The sequence below is a fragment of the Haliotis asinina genome, chromosome 12, assembly GCF_037392515.1.
Source record: "Haliotis asinina isolate JCU_RB_2024 chromosome 12, JCU_Hal_asi_v2, whole genome shotgun sequence".
Taxonomy (NCBI): Eukaryota; Metazoa; Mollusca; class Gastropoda; order Lepetellida; family Haliotidae; genus Haliotis; species Haliotis asinina.
Window position 1 is genome coordinate 20,773,529 of NC_090291.1, and position 16,751 is coordinate 20,790,279.

A 16,751-nucleotide genomic window follows, 5' to 3' on the forward strand; every position below is an offset into this window, starting at 1 on the left:
TTGTGGGATGAATATAAACCTTTATAAAATAGTTTTGTCATAAATGTTGATGTACTAGAACCAAACTAGACATCATTAGCAATCCACACAAAAGACCTAGCCTTCCCACCATCCAATCTTATCACAAAACCTGGCCTGCCCATCATCCAATATCTAATCTTATCACAAGACCTGGCCTCTGCCCAATATCCAATCTTATCACACAACCTGGCCTCTGCCCACCATCCAATCTTACCACAAGACCTGGCCTGCCCACCATCCAATATCCAATCTTATCACAAGACCTGGTCTGCCCACCGTCCAATATCCAATCTTATCACAAGACCTGGCCTGCCCACCATCAAATCTTATCACAAGACCTGGCCTGCCCACCATCCAATATCCAATCTTATCACACGACCTGGCCTGCGCACCATCTAATCTTATCACATGACCTGGCCTGCCCACCATCCAATCTTATCACATGACCTGGCCTGCCCACCAACCAATCTTATCACAAGACCTGGCCTGCCCACCATCCAATATCCAACCTTAGCACAAGACCTAGCTCTATTATTGTCTAACCCCTGACTTAGGCCACCCATCTTCCAGCAAGCCATTTCCAATTCGACTGAAGCATAATTTTCTGGTTCACTGCCACTTAATCACTACACAGAAAATGTGAAAACATATTTAATGTCAGTAAACCAAAGCACCAATTAGAGCCAGATCCTCAATGATTAGATGATCATTTATGACCATCACTGCTTTTAGGTTATTCCAATCTCCTACCTATGAAATAACCTCTAAATGGGAATGCTGTCTTGCCTTTCCTTCACAACGGAATTATCATATACAAATATCACAACAAATATAAACCTAGAAGCAGGTCCACTATGAACTAACAAGAGATACAAAACTTCTTGTTAAATAGAAATGCATACTTAGTTCCTGACAGGAAATCACAACATATTTCAGTGTCTGACAAATATTTTGTTTATGCACTGCTGACACCTGTTTTTTGTTTTGTACAGCTACCCCGATCTAGGGAGGGGGAGGGGTCAGGTAGGTGTTCTTGGAGAGTAATTCTAATGACATCACTTGCAATGCAGTTCAGCATGAGAGAGTGAGTTTGGTTTCATTCTCCTTTTAGTAATATCAAGGCAGAGGGACACCAGAAATGGGCTTCACACATTGAAGTCATGAACCAATGTGGGAATAAAATCCTTGTCTTCAGCATTATGAGCAAACACTTGAACCGTTAGGCCAGCGTTGAACAAAGTCAGGATGACCTCTTTGAAGAGCACCTTGCAACTGACAATACAAGGGCCAGGTAGTGAGTGAGTGAGTTTAGTTTTATGCTGCACTCAGCAACATGCGGCGGTCTGTAAATAATCAAGTTTGGAACAGACAATCCGGTGATCAACAGCATGAGCATCAATCTACGCAATTGGGAACCGACAATATGTGTCAACCAGGTCAGCGAGCTTGACAACCCAATCCCATTAGTTGTCTCTTACAACAAGGTATGACACTGCAATCAATGGTAAAGTTATGCATTGGTTTAGAGAAACCAAAATTGATCCTTCATGGACACTTATTTCATCAGCAAATCAAGGGCACTGACACAACCACTATCATAATCAGAGCACATCTGAGATTCAAACCCAAGAAAAGAAGATCCTGGCATGACTGAAAGATGCAAATCTACATAATCACTAATGCTTGCCACAAAAATTAATTGCTAGAAATAAAGTCATAACCTTCATAAAATATTTTTTACTGAACACTCTGAGAGAAAGACAATTTTTTCAACCAAGAATCATTAATAACATTGTTTTGTATGATTTATTTCAGCCGCAGCAGGAGCTCCCTAAATACACAAAATACTAGTTTCCTTGCTGCTTCATTTAGGACCAGGAAGACTGGATAACTGACTAACATACAAAAGTAGTTGTTGGTGAACACTACATAGCTTTGATGTAACCAACATATGCATTTTGTTTCATTGCTATACTTATGAAACTGAAGCAATTTATGTGGTAAGCCCAAAGCCATAAATATTCCATATAAAATGCTTGGTTTAACAGTTATGAGGAGTGTTTGAAAACTGCCATACAAATGGCTTTTATTAAGTTACAGGAAGCGATACAAAAACACACCATGGAACTCCGACATTGATGTAGGAAAGATTAGTACCAAAGCAAATATCAGCCTTGGCAGTTGGGCAGGTGGGAATACCTAAACATTAAGGTCATATTTTGATATGAAAATAGTTAATCTACCCTTCCCTTCCCAAGGTCCTTCATCTATCCTCTACTATTTGTAGGCGATGGATTTAATTAGAAACTGTGATCCACCATGGTGGTCTTGGGGTCTAACATACTACATCTGGATGACTAATTATAAGACAGGCATAACAGGCAAGCTCATATTGTGCTGCAAGTTTTAATCCCTTTGAAAATGCTCATGTAGTTCATTTTCTCTTGGGCTGACAGTGAAATAGAGATTGCTTTTTCTCTGAATCGACAAATTATTCTTTTATGATTGCTCTGAATCGTGAGAAAGAGCTAGGGAGTTGAGGAAACGACATCCAAATCTGGATATGTTTTTAAAAGGTAAAATGAATGAGGCTGTTGGCAAGAGGTCCAAGCACCTTTCATTACAACACATGGATTACACATTCATTTATTTCCTTGCATACTCAATATCAATTTCAAATGGATTTTGCAATAAAGTTGATAAGAATAATTCATTATCATTTGAATATTTCTCTTTCAGAATTCAGATTAAAAAAAAATCTGAAACATTCTTAATATTTACAGGTCTTACATTGTCATGGAATGTTATTTTATTAAATGATATTAATATTATTCCTAAATGGAATTTTTCAAATTAAATATTATTAACAGGTAATGAACTTAGAAGAAGTATGTTGAAAAATATCCCTTGATTATATTAAATATTTTTTGCTATTTTGTTTTGTATTTGCACATCAGTATATGTACAATAGTATGCTGGGATTCACAGAACCTTGATCCAATTACTGAGCTGGATGACACAGCTGACAAACTCAGAGACAGATAAATCATACAATCATGCATCTTTTCAAGGGTCCTTGCCTGTGCATTAACAACAGATTGGAGCTTGAAATGAAATAATTTTATATTAATTACAGAGTGGAAACAGAAAAGAACTCAATTAATACCAACCATGAGTGTAACTGCAAAGCTGGAAGAAATTCAATTTAATTGCAATGCAACAGTCCCGACAGGCACATTTCAATTTTCACATATTATTGAATGCTATACACCTTCGAGCTCAAGTAATAAATATTACCACTAGCAATGTAGTGCATTCACCATTGTATCGGTTACCATTATTTACACAAACTCAGTATCTGTTCAGGTCAAGGTTTCCTCTAATTATCAGATGCCAAACACAGTGGAGGGAGGTTATTTTATTACTGCAATAAAAGCCAGTTTGGACATGATGACAACATGTAAAAACAACACCTGATATGCAGTCTCTGGACACCTCAATCAACTTGACCAAAGTCCAGAAGGATGAGTGATTCCCTTTGTAAGTAAGGCTGGAACAGTGATGTTGAAATTTATTGCAATCCTGGTATAGTTATGTCAAATTCTATGTCCCTGTGGTATATAATGTATGTGAACATATTCTTCAAGTCCTTTTGCCTCAACCTGTAACTAGACTTAACTCCTGACAACTTTTTGTGTTGATATGTGTAATTTCCACAGGTAATCCTACTGTAACAGAAACTTGACTTCACAGCTCTTCAGCCTAAGTGAGTGAGTGAGTGAGTGGGGGTGAATAGGAGTGAGTGAGTGAGTGAGTGAGTGGGGGTGAATAGGAGGGTTGATGTGTGAGTGAGTTGCTGGTCTGAACAATGTTCTGGTGTATCTGCTTGACTTCAGAAGAAACTAAGAAGTGATAGTGACCGTTTTTCCATGCTTGCAAGCAGTCCTAACAGACAGAAACATGATAAGGTCCAACCAGTATTTTGCAATCACACAAAACTATCTTCCAAAAGTTTCACCAGAAGTCCTGTTTACTGTCAAATACTCATAATTAGTTAGAGCGAGTTTTAAAAGGGCATGTGCTGAAGTCATGAATTAAGGGGAGATAACTCCAAAGGGTAAGGGCATACCACCAGGGGAATTATGACATTGGGATCGTTTCTTTTAAATTTTTCCGTATGTGTCTGTGCGTAAAAAACAGGAATAAGGCAACCATAATCCAGAGGGAATGTTTACGCCAATAATAATTACTGGTTATCTACATAACAGTACCACCAGTATGCATTTAGCTCTTCATTTTGATGAGGCAGGAAATCCTCACTCCTTTCCTGTGTGAATCAGTGAGTTATATCTCAGGCACCTCAGTCAACCAGGTTACCAAGATTCCGATAAGTTGAGACCTATTATCAAAATTCAACACTTGGCAGGTAGAGATGTTGTTACTAAGCACATAAGTATTAGCAGTTGGTTTTGTACGAGCCCCAAGAAGCTGTCTTGTGTTTGCTGCTACAGGATTTATGGCAATGACATAAGATGATTTGAGAAAGCTATGGTTATGGCAAACTCAACGGGACCACCAATTTTAGTTTTTGTTGCCGAGACATATCAACTAATGTAAGAAGTGAATGACCTATGTGACAGTTTACTGAACAGGTTCCATCAGCAGGGCATCATCTCAGCCTTCGATGACTTGGCAACTTGGGACTGTTGTGAGACCTCACCATGCCACGTGTCAACAGGTAAAGACCCTGTGCAGGTCTTGCACACCCTTCTTATCTCATAACTTAGTGACATCATCAACAGTCAGTTCATCTATAACACATCAAGTTTTTTCCAAGTTCCAGTGCTTGCATATGTCTACCATAATGGCAGTATTAAAATATGGACAGAGACAAAACGATCTTTTCTGTGTTTATCAACATGGCTCCTGTAGTGGCCATATTGAAATACCAACACATTACATAGGAACAGGCTCTGTTGAGCCTCATCCTCCATGACAATGTGAGACACTAGCTGTTGAGGCAGTTGGTGTATGTAATCTTCAGCTGTGAATGGAAGCGGAGAACAATATTCTTAAGGCAACCTTCACCCTTCTAGCAATCAGGTAGAAGTTTCAGGGAACGCCAGACAATGGTGTACTCTCAAGACATGACGTCAGACACAGTAATAGGGTCTCCTCTATAGGTGGCAACTCATGAAACCACAGGAATCGGAACCTGTGGAATACAAGTCTGTTTCATTCAAATGCAAATGAAATAAGAGATAAAGAAGAAAAAAATTCACACAGGAATAAAAATAAACAATACTCCTCTTTTCCTTGTCTGTCGATATTTTAAAGAAATCCCATGAGCGTATTTTCTTCGTCTAGGCTCACTCCAAGTTAGAACTGTGTCAAAGGCATATTACTGCTAATTATCAACATAGGGGTTGTGCAGACATTTTTCTAGGCAGCTTGAGAGTAAACATACTGGGTCCCTCATCTAGCATTTAGATACCCATCTAAATGAATTCTGTGACCTTTATTACATGTCAAAATGTACATGCTGCAAACTCATGATAAACTTCTTGCTTTTTAGTTGCTCATACTGAAATGTGAAATGTGAAACGTTTAAAATTAGGACAAAGGATTCTAAATTCTGACGTAGAAGCAGCATTAAAACAGTACTATAAATACAGTGGTCTTATTGTATTAAAAGACATGCAGAAATAATGTGAAGAGTATTTTACAGTTCTGAGACCTGAAAACTTTACAGTTGATTACAAGCAGTATTGTTGCATTATTACAGGTTAGTGCCATCAGTTTTCTGAGTCGAAAGTCTAATTATCAAGTTAGGAACAAATTACAATCCTCAAATTACTACAGCAAACTACTTCTGTACATTGAAGACCACGCAACTATTCAAATTAAGGACAATCTTTCTTAGGCTTTCCTTCACCAGTATGGTAACAAACATCTTTGTACCCTGATAGTCTAGTGTATGTTCGACAATCACAGGTCCTTTACACTCATGCAACTTTGTCTGACACATTTTACGTTTTCATAAAGTGTTTTTTTGGGGGGTTGTGACACATGGCTTTGCTGGTACCATAAAAAAGTTTTTATAAGCAAGACTGACTACTTGTTACTGTACATTATTACTTATTACAGCATTATGTAGAAGATTTGGTCTCTCAGAAGAAAAAGAACTCAAATGGCTTCACCTGACATTTTTGTTGTTAACCGTACGACATGTGCATCTGCATAAGTCATCATTGCTCTTTCTTATTACACTGTACATAAATTGGCAAAATCCTCCTATGGCGGTTGGGACACAGAAGTAAAGGCAGGACAGGACAACGACAAGTCAGGCCTTCAGTAGTTCCAATGAATCTATTTTGTCACCATTCATATTTTCATTTCAGTCAGTAAGTGGGGAAGACTAAACTATAGGACAATAAAACTGTCCATGAAGTCAAGGTCTTCTATAAGTGTTCTGAATAGTTTTGCCAGTCTTTACAAGTATAAGTGTTCTGAATAGTTTTGCCAATCTTTACAAGTATAAGTGTTCTGAATAGTTTGGCCTATCTTCACATGTATGGAACTAAAGGATAATAAGAAAGAATGTCCTAAATGTAAACCTTTTCTGTCCTGCATGATTCTTCATAGACAGATGATATATATATAACTGGTTTCCAGCCCATGATCAATTTCATTTTTTTAACAAATTATGCAAACTTGGCGACATGTAGTAAGGTGATGTGAAACGGGATTATTTTAAAAGTTGAGGCAATCAACACTTGAGAATCAATATAGGTTTGAGTTGGGTTGATACTGTGTCTTAATATCATGTGTGTGGGAAACGGAAAAAGTATGTCCTCTGATCTGTAACATGGGCACTTTCAAAATCACCAATTAACACAAGGACTTAGATTTGATATACCAGGAAGATCCATGCTTGTCTTAAGAGGTGACCAACAGGATCGGGTGGTCAGATCTGCTGACTTGCTTGGTGACATTGTACCAAAATTACAATGATGTTCATGATATCAATCACTGGGTTGTCTGGTCCTAGCTTGATTATTTACAGATTGCCATCATGTAGTCAAGAGTGGTGTTAAACCACAAACAAATGAATTTTAATAGTCGTGGAATCTGGCAGCATCTGTGTGACAACTGCAAACCCACTTCTATAACTGCTCCTCTTCCCTACTGTAACTACCATGACAGAGGGCGTTGCTCAAGGCACAATGTCATATACATAAGAGCTAATGTCAGTTACTAATAACACATAACGAAATGACTTATTGACCAAAAATCAATTACATACTGGATGCACTATTGATCTGCAATTAATCACTTTGTCAATGTCTGTACTGTGGTTACCAAGCTTGTTATACCTTACCTGACCTCCGACCCATTGACCTCAAAAGAGGAATGTCACTGGTCTGAATTAACTCCCAAGAAACGTTATGAAAGATAAATTGACAAACTAAACTTCAACACTACTTCAGAAGCAGAGCAAGCTATTATTGATGTACAAGAAGGTTACAGACCTAAACATTCATTATGCCTTTAATTGCCATACTCAACAAAATTGTTCCCCTATCTATACACTGAGTACTGCACTGTTACATCTGGACATTCTCTGGATGGCCAAGGAGACATACACCCGATGAAGCCACTTCAGCCAGAATAACTGACAGTTTTTTAGTTTGCATAATTTTCTTCATCATCAGAACCAATGCATTGGAAGATATCAGGATTTATTAAGCCACATTCACAACACAAGCACTAAGGGTGCTTCCAAAACTAGAATGTTAATGAAGCAACAAGCAGTTCCTTCATACATATACTTGTGAACCCTTCCAGAATCTTAATTTGTGTGCTGTTGTTAAATAATGAGGTGATGAAGGCTGGGGATCTTCTGGCTTACAGGGTCTCCCTATAAGTGTAGGCACAACCGCGTTCCCTAAGCTGAAACAAGCAGCCAAGCATATTTAGGATTGTCCAAGCTGAAGACATGTGTAATTCTCTCTAATCCTCCATGTTATTGTACCTGTCTGGTGACCATGATCACAAAACATTAGCTACTGGTCAGTACTCTGACATTTCTTAAATTTGCTAATTTCAATAGTGAGGATGTAGTTGAATTTTGAAGTAAGCTATAGCACAGGATTTCAGATATATCACTCCCTGTCAGGTTAGTTTTGGAGGAAGTCTCAATGCAAAGCAGGTTGTTGACATTTACCGCCATGATGAAACCCAAGGTCATAATGGTGCTGACAGACAATTATCATTAGTCAGCAGTTTTACAGCTATATCAGTCTGTAATACTCAGATTTGGACCAGACAATCCAGTGGTTAACATCATGAAATCACCAGCGGCTCTTTTCATGAAAGAAGCTAGTTACGATTAACCTAGTCTCCCACTGTTTAACACTGCACTAAGGTTACCTTAGTGACTCACGATCACCTTAGTCCTTTGTGAAAGGAAGCCCTGATCTGTGGTTGTTGGAGTGAGTGAGTTGGGTTTTATGCCCTCTTTAGCCATAGTCCAGCAGCATCATGGAGGGTGGGCACCAGAAATGGGCTTCACAAATTGTACCCATGTGGGTAGACTAGGGCTTAATCTCTGAATACATGTATATATACTTTTGACAGTAACAGACCCATTTTAATCGAAAAGGAGACCCAGGGAGACCAGAGATTCAGAATCTAAATCTGAGGAAATCTAGACTTGCTTCATCTAAGGCTTTAGTACTGCAGAGAAGGCTTGGCATTAGGCATAATAACGTGATTCAGGGACTGTGAGACAGGCTATCATGTGGGGAATTGAATCTGTGCCTCCAGCATGATGAGCAGGTGCTTTGACCACTAGACTACCCCATCGCTGCCGTGGTTGTGGAGAATCAGGAGTCACTGACATATTGGTGTTTGCTAAAAATACATAAAGAAATTACAGGTGCTTGCTGCAACATGGGGCATTATAGTAACTGGTCTGTACGGACTCCTTCAAAACTACTGGGTGATTAATGTTCTGCATCTTACTAGGTCACATTTCTACTCCACTCATACAATACATTTTGAAAAATGACAATCTTACAATAGTTGTACAGTTTTTAAGGCAGGTATCAGTGAAGGCAGTTTTTTTTCTGCAGAAGTATGCAAGTTCATTTGTCTATTTCAATGTCAGTAAGAGAAACATCTACTTGTCTGTTCCTTGTGACAACAACATTGTATGTATTCCTGTGCTCACCATGACTCACATTATACCAAGTTCATCTGAACAATTAATATGGTTCATATCCATGACATCATAGACACAAACCTATCAGTGTATGTGCTTCCTTACAACAGCAGATAAGATTAATATTTCTGTGATCAAATCAACTTGAAAATAGAACCCAAAAGCACATCGGATAAAAATACTGCTAACAGCAGTGAAACAATGAAAAAATGTCTTATTTTGCCCAAAAAACATAAAAGCTGATGACTTTTTGATTATTTTGGAGGCATGAAGTACTCATTAAGTGAAGAACTGAATCTGAAAACTCCTCCAGGTGGACACAAGTTCATGCCAAGAAAGTACATATAAATGTGTGTTTTTCGTGCTAATGACCATCAGACATAGGAAAATCTCATTTCCATTGAATTTCTGTCATAAATGAACATTAAAAAGAAAGTAATTAAATAATTTCTCTCGCAAATGTTAATAATTGCAGACTGAATTTAAAGATAACGTTTTATCTGATGAAAAATGTAATATTTCAGCCCTCCTTCATGCTAATGGGAGATTTCAAGTGTATGCACATAATCCCTGATGAAATTCAAAGCAATTTATGTTCTCTTACAGTCCTTTACAGCATTAAGACACCCAGATCAATAGAATAATGGATCAATAACTAATATAAAATAGGAAAATCTACAACTTTTGACAAATTAGAAACAATATTTAACCAACTTCATCGCAGAATTTTTGTCAGTAGCTTTCGCTATCCTCATTTCACAGTAGTGATTACAAGAGCTCCCTGAGACATGAAATAATCATTATAAAATGATGTATGATCCTTTCTGACCCCTGAAAGACCTCAGTGGAATTAATGTCACCAGATCCTAGTTACAAAAATATTTGTTTACTCCAGATTTCTCAATTTCAAGGCAAATGACACTTCTTATAGACAAAACGCAAGCGGACAAAGCACATTCTAATGCCAATGTGAACCTCCATTAATATCCCGATGGCTAGAGGTTCGTACATATGAATTCCCCTACACTGACGCAATAGCACAAGTAGCACCATTAGGGTGATTGGGGGGATCTGATTAATCGCAGAAAATTTAGCCACGCATACGGGTTTGGAGTAACCAAATTTGACAAGCCAGGTCATTACCTCCTCGCATGATGAATAATTTGAGGTCCTGGGTAAAGCCTGTTCACTTTCATTATACAGATGGAATATTAAATTCATCTATATCAGAGGTCGTCCTTCATTTGCCATGCTAGAATAGAAAGGCTCTTTCTATGGCCTAGGGGCAGATGGGAAACTCTAGGTCCATAACTCTCGAAACAAACTGACTCACTTAATGTAATAATATGGCTGCTACGTTTGGCCGACCTTTTGGACCAGGGTGATGTCTTTTCGGCATATGAATAGAGCCAATTAATGTTCTTATAGGTTCGGGACAAATAATTGCCTCTGCATGATCTTATAGAGTCTTAGGTCCTTCAAACGGACTAAAGATTGCTCCTGCGATGACCCTTGATGACCCTCAATAACATTTCATCTCGGGCGTGATGAAATATAGATAATTATTAGGTTGTGCGCCCAAATCTAAGTAATCTGATGAGGACAGACAACCAGTGACAGAAGGGACACACTTTCAAAAGGACAAATCAATGTGATGTCTAACTAATCTCTGCTTGTCATTTTCAGAGAGAAAAATTAGTCTAGGTGTCATCTATGAAAAAGATGGAATTATACGTTTTGTGGGTGAAAAGAGTGAAAGGATACATGGCGTATAGGAAACACAAGAACTGATTACACTTAGGGCACACTTGTCAGGACCTCTATCGACCCAAATAATCAATAGAAAATTACCAGTTTCTTTGGCCATATCTAGTACAGAATTACATTAACTTTAATTCACTCTTAAGGAAAATGAACAGTTTCATCAATATATTCGTATGAAGGAGAAAAAAATTGCAGAAATTGTTTGAAACTACATAAAATTGACAAACATAATAAATCTGATTCTTTTTCCAGAGTAAAAAGTAATATAGTTAGTTTGATTAGGTTGTTAGTACATTGTTTAAGGTCACTGCCTTTGCTAATCAGAGTCTGTGATTCCAGCATTACATATTCTGACAGAACTAAAAGTGATACTGTTGCAATGTGATATTTTTAACTCACCGTATAACTAAATCTAACAAATCACTTCATTATATACACAGAGGGATTGCCAAATAAGTCATTTAGATTAATTCCTCTTAAATCATCTTCATATAATCACCACCACGGACTGTTGAAGAACTCAAATATCATCATCAGATAAACAAGAAATTCTGCTGTGAGATCTTTTTCTAATTTTCTTTTATTGTCAAAGAAAGATGCAATCGGTTAAAGACACTTGGGAATGTTGATACAAACTGCATACTAGCAGCAAGCCAAACAGTGGGAGTAAACTAACGTCACGAGTGGAGGTTTGAGTAACAAAAACATGGGCCACTACAACATTTAGTCAATTAATTGTTTGTTTGCATGATACATTTGATCAAGATTATGTACTGCAGACAGAATGGGAATTTCAATGTGAGGTCATGTGTCACAAGCAATCTTCCAGTCTCGCATCATAACTTCATGGCAACCTTCAGGCAGCAGCAGGCAGCAATGTTCCTGCCATAGCAAGACAACCTATAAGTAATGAAGTCTGGACCAGGTGAGCAAGATTTTATGCTACTTTTTACCAATGGTCCAGCAATATCATGCCCGGGGGACACCAGATATTGACCTCACACATTGTACCCATGCAGGGAATCGAACCCAAGTTTTGGGCATCATGAGTAAATGCTTGAACCTTTGGGCAACCCGGGTCATGGGCCCACTGCACGTATAGGAACTTACCTGCACAGGACAATGCCATGGCTCCAAATACCAACAATATTTGACTTTCAAATTATACTTTGGGTGGAATTCTTGACCATATATAGTTTTATCTTTCCTGGCTTCTAAACTTTTTGGAGGACAAGCCTTTTCAAAGAAAATAGTTGGCTGAATTTCTTTTCAATTGAAAACAGCTATTTTCAAACTCTGATGTCTGTGAAAAAACAGGCATTCTGTGATAGTCAGGGAACAACCAGAAGACAAATCAGCTCAATCCATCAAAAGTTTTAGAAGTGAAAAACAAACCTGAACATTATTTTCTATGTTCGAAGTTGATTGCCAATCAGGTTGCTTTGAAGAAAACAGACACAACAAAAGGACAGTATCATTCATGCAGAGTTACAGGTTTCTAAACCTTGTGTTTTTTCAGGAGAATGTCATTTCTAGAATGAAGCAGTTCTGGTAAAGGTGGTGGAAACACATGCATTTTTCAGACGTGTGACAAATGGACGTTTGGACAAACCATGCCCTTTTTGACTCTGACAGTGCTTATGACAGTGGTGTGTTTTTTAAAAGTTGTTATCAAAATATGTATTATGAACATGTATTAAAGCTGAAAGCCTACTGTGGCAGACACATGATAGCCCTTGGTTTCTGTTGAAATGTGAACATTTTTACCACAAGGCTCTGCAGTTCACCAAACACTTCAAGGCACAACAAAGATATCTTTAATGCTCGTTCATGTAGTACACACATAACTGGGATGTACTCCTCCAGATCAGTACTACCCATAGATCACAAGTCACCTGTGGCTGCTGCTGGGACAAATACCACAAAACACAGAAGCATACAACATGTGTTATTTGTCATGCTGTACAATACTATTATTGTGCATCAAAATTAAACATCATTCATGAAGTAATAGCTGAGAAATTTACACTATCTGAAAGCAATGTCTTCAGGTGAATCAGAATTCTGTGTGCCCACTTCAGGGACCACACTGCTCTTAGCACAATCATAAAAAGGCAGGTTAATAACATGAGGGATTTTGGTGATGTTGAAATGCAGTTAAACTAGATAAATGATATCATTTGAGGATCCATTCTTGTAGCTTGGGGAAAAATATGCACAAAGAGTGCTCCAAATGTTATTCTGCACATCTGATACTTGCTGCATATAAAAGTTCCTAGTCCATGCAGAAATGGCAAATAATGGAAAAATTATGTGTTCAATATGGGAGCAGCAACAGACATGTTTAAAATCAGATCAAAATTATATAAGTACTTTACAGAACCACCACAGATGGGATCATTCATGTACAGTAACAGTGAAGTAAAAACTACAAAAGTTGAGTAAAGTCAGTTTGACTTATGTGCTACAACATGTTAGAGGTATGTGTCGATAATAAATCTATCAGTGAACTTGCAAGACCCTTTGGTATGACGACTCCCCCCTAAAAAAACCAGGATGTATAAGCAAATTCCATATCAGTCATTCAGATGATCATTTTTTTCACAGTCATTATTGGGTCTGCTTGAACTCATTATCTACAAAATGCACAATCATTCATTAATAAACTAGTTAATAACATTTTATGGGCATTTTGGCATTTTTCTTTGCAGAAGAATCTGTGCATTGTGAGTAAATAATATGTTATCTAAAAGGAAGAGCATTCACAAACACTCATGCATCTGGAAACATACAATAGGCTCATCAGACCATACTCACAACTGCAAAGGGTAATATTGTTTATTAAATACTGAAACACAAAACACTAGTACTGAAACTAAATCACATTATTTACCAGCATCTATGCTGCAACAGGTGGGACTGCTTGTTGTCATGGGACTTAATTGCTTCTACTTTTTTGTTCTAGCCTCCATACATTCATAAACAAAGCCTGAAAATTAATTTTCGTAATTTGTGCACTGATGTTCAATCACATTCATGAAATTATTTCACAGCTGCTTGTCTTGTGTTGAGAGTGTGGCTGAAAAGTTCTGAGCTTAATTATGATGGACATTTTTGCTAATTCCAAACCAAATTCTCTGAGTTCCAAACTCAGGAAGGATTGAGACTGCATGATCAGGAGAGATAATGTTAATGAGATATCAGGAGCTGAAGATGATTTGACCGAAATCTGACATATATGACATCACACATTAGACATGCTTCCTCTGTTAAGGCACATACCCTGTATACCACACCCCAAAAAAGTCACACACACCCAAACACCCAATTCCAATACAATACAGACACCCAAAACAAGGCACACAAACTAGACATCCTACCCCCAACAAAGACACACACACTAGACATCCTACTCCCAACAATGGAACACAAACTAGATATCCTACCCTCAAGAAAGGCACAAACCATTGATACCCTTCCCCCGAAAGCACACACTAAATACCCTACTCCCAGCAAAAGCACACACTTGACACCCTACCCTCAAGGCACACACTTGACACCCTACCCCCAAGGCACACAAACTAGACATCCTACCCCCAAGGCACACACACTAGACATACTGCCCCGAACAAAGCACACACACACTTGACACCCTACTAACAAAGGTACACACACTAGACATCCTACCCCCAAGGCATACAAATTAAACATCCTACCCCAAAACAAGCAACCCACCCTGAACATGCGACAACCAAATAAACTGAACTAAAGCTATTTGGGAAGGGTGTCCAGGAACTGTAGATAGGGAGTCTTAGTATCCATGGTGTGTGTGATGTTCATGGAAGAATGTCCATGGTGTGTGCCTTGTTCAGGGTTGGTTGTCGGGTGTCCAGGAACTGTTGATCGGGAGTCTGAGAATCCATGGCGTGTGCGACGTTCATGGAAGAATGTCCATTGTGTGTGCCTTGTTCAGAGTTGGTTGTCGGGTGTCCAGGAAGACATAAGACATTACCACATCCCTATGAGACACCCTTGAAACCCATGCGATCCACAACACCTTGCAGGTGAAACCCCGAGCCACACCTTCCTCCTTCAGTAATTGGCCATGCAAACTGAACACCACACCCCCATGCTATCCTCAAAATACACTTTGGCCACCCTAGGCACATGTCAACACATACCCATGCCATCCTCAAAATACAGTCTGGCCACCCTACGCCCATGTCAACGCACACCCATGCCATCCTCAAAATACAGTCTGGCCACCCTACGCCCATGTCAACGCACACCAATGCCATCCTTGAAATACACTCTGGCCACCCTACGCCCATGTCAACACACACCAATGCCTCCCCAACCCAAACACTGACCACATCAACTAAGTATGCACTCATGGTTTTTCCTTAAAACACTATTTCCCACAACCTTTGCAAGTCCCCTTTCTCTCCTTCTATTACAAAATTAAGTTGGTCATGTGTTAAGCCCGGCAGGTGTGTTCCCTAATATGCTGCATCTTAAATCTACATTGACACTGCTCATATTTCAGGGGACAAATTCTCTCCTAGCTATCTCTCGATCTCAATAACACCTTTCTTCTCAGACAAATCACTCATTTTTTTGCCCAACAAAATGCCTGGTAGTGCCGTATATTCGAAAACTATGTGCAAACAAAACCCAAGCCATTTGTTTACTTAGCTTGTAAATCATTAAGATCAGTTCTACCCTGGGGTAGATGGTTAGAGATAACTGCCTCATTGTGCAGTAAACCTTGCTATCGAGATACACCTTCATAAAGATGCATGTTAATAATACAGCTGGTCTTTCACTATCATCATTTTCACTCTGAAAGTCATCTTGATAATTCAAATAACAGGATAAGAATCATTACTTAAAAGCTGGCCGCTACCCCCAAACAGATAGTATATTCCCAGTCAGATCAACAGTGGTGTAGAGTCATTACACTTGTCAGTTATCTGTCCCAGAAACGACTTAACTAGAATACATAAATACATATGCTGGAAGAAATTAATAATTAAGTATCAGCATGTACTTTATCCTGCTCTTCAGCATGAAGCAAGCTACTGTACAAACTAGTTCACTAATGTGATCCTGTATAGAATGAGGATCTCATGATGATAATACCTTTGCTGACTATGTGACTTGACAATTTCCTTTTAAAATGGCAACTAATACAATTTGATTTGACAATCAACAATTAGCTGTTCTTTGAATTTAACCTCATCCATTTGCCTGGTGGAACTTAAGTAGCACAACAGGACCATATATCAGCTTACCTACAGTGACTGTTTAAAAGCAAAGATACTGGGTAGTAGATAAATTTTGCCATTTCTGAACGTTTGAGTCTGGATAAAAGATAAGGTTGTGGTTCCAAGAAAATCCATGTTGGTTCAAGGTTTGATTAGTCCACAGCAAGCTATACTGGTTGTAACTGGTAATCTAATGGATCTGTTGTTCCACACTAACGGATTCTGGTAGTAACTTGTGAATTAAAGGATCTGATGGTTCGCACTAACCTGGCTCTTAATCTGGTTGTAACTGGTGAATTAATGGATCCGATGGTCCACACTAACCGATATTGGTTGTATCTGGTGAGTTAATGGATGCGATGGTCCACACTAACCGATATTGGTTGTATCTAGTGAGTTAATGGATGCGATAGTCCACACTAACCGATATTGGTTGTATCTAGTGAGTTAATGGATGCGATGGTCCACACTAA

At 38.5% G+C, this 16,751-nt stretch overlaps 1 protein-coding gene across 1 annotated transcript in view; it reads right to left on the reverse strand.

The window, feature by feature from the left end:
- LOC137259034 (uncharacterized) overlaps positions 1–16,751 on the reverse strand; it is a 108,787-nt gene that overhangs the window by 68,543 nt on the left and 23,493 nt on the right. The window lies entirely within an intron of this gene.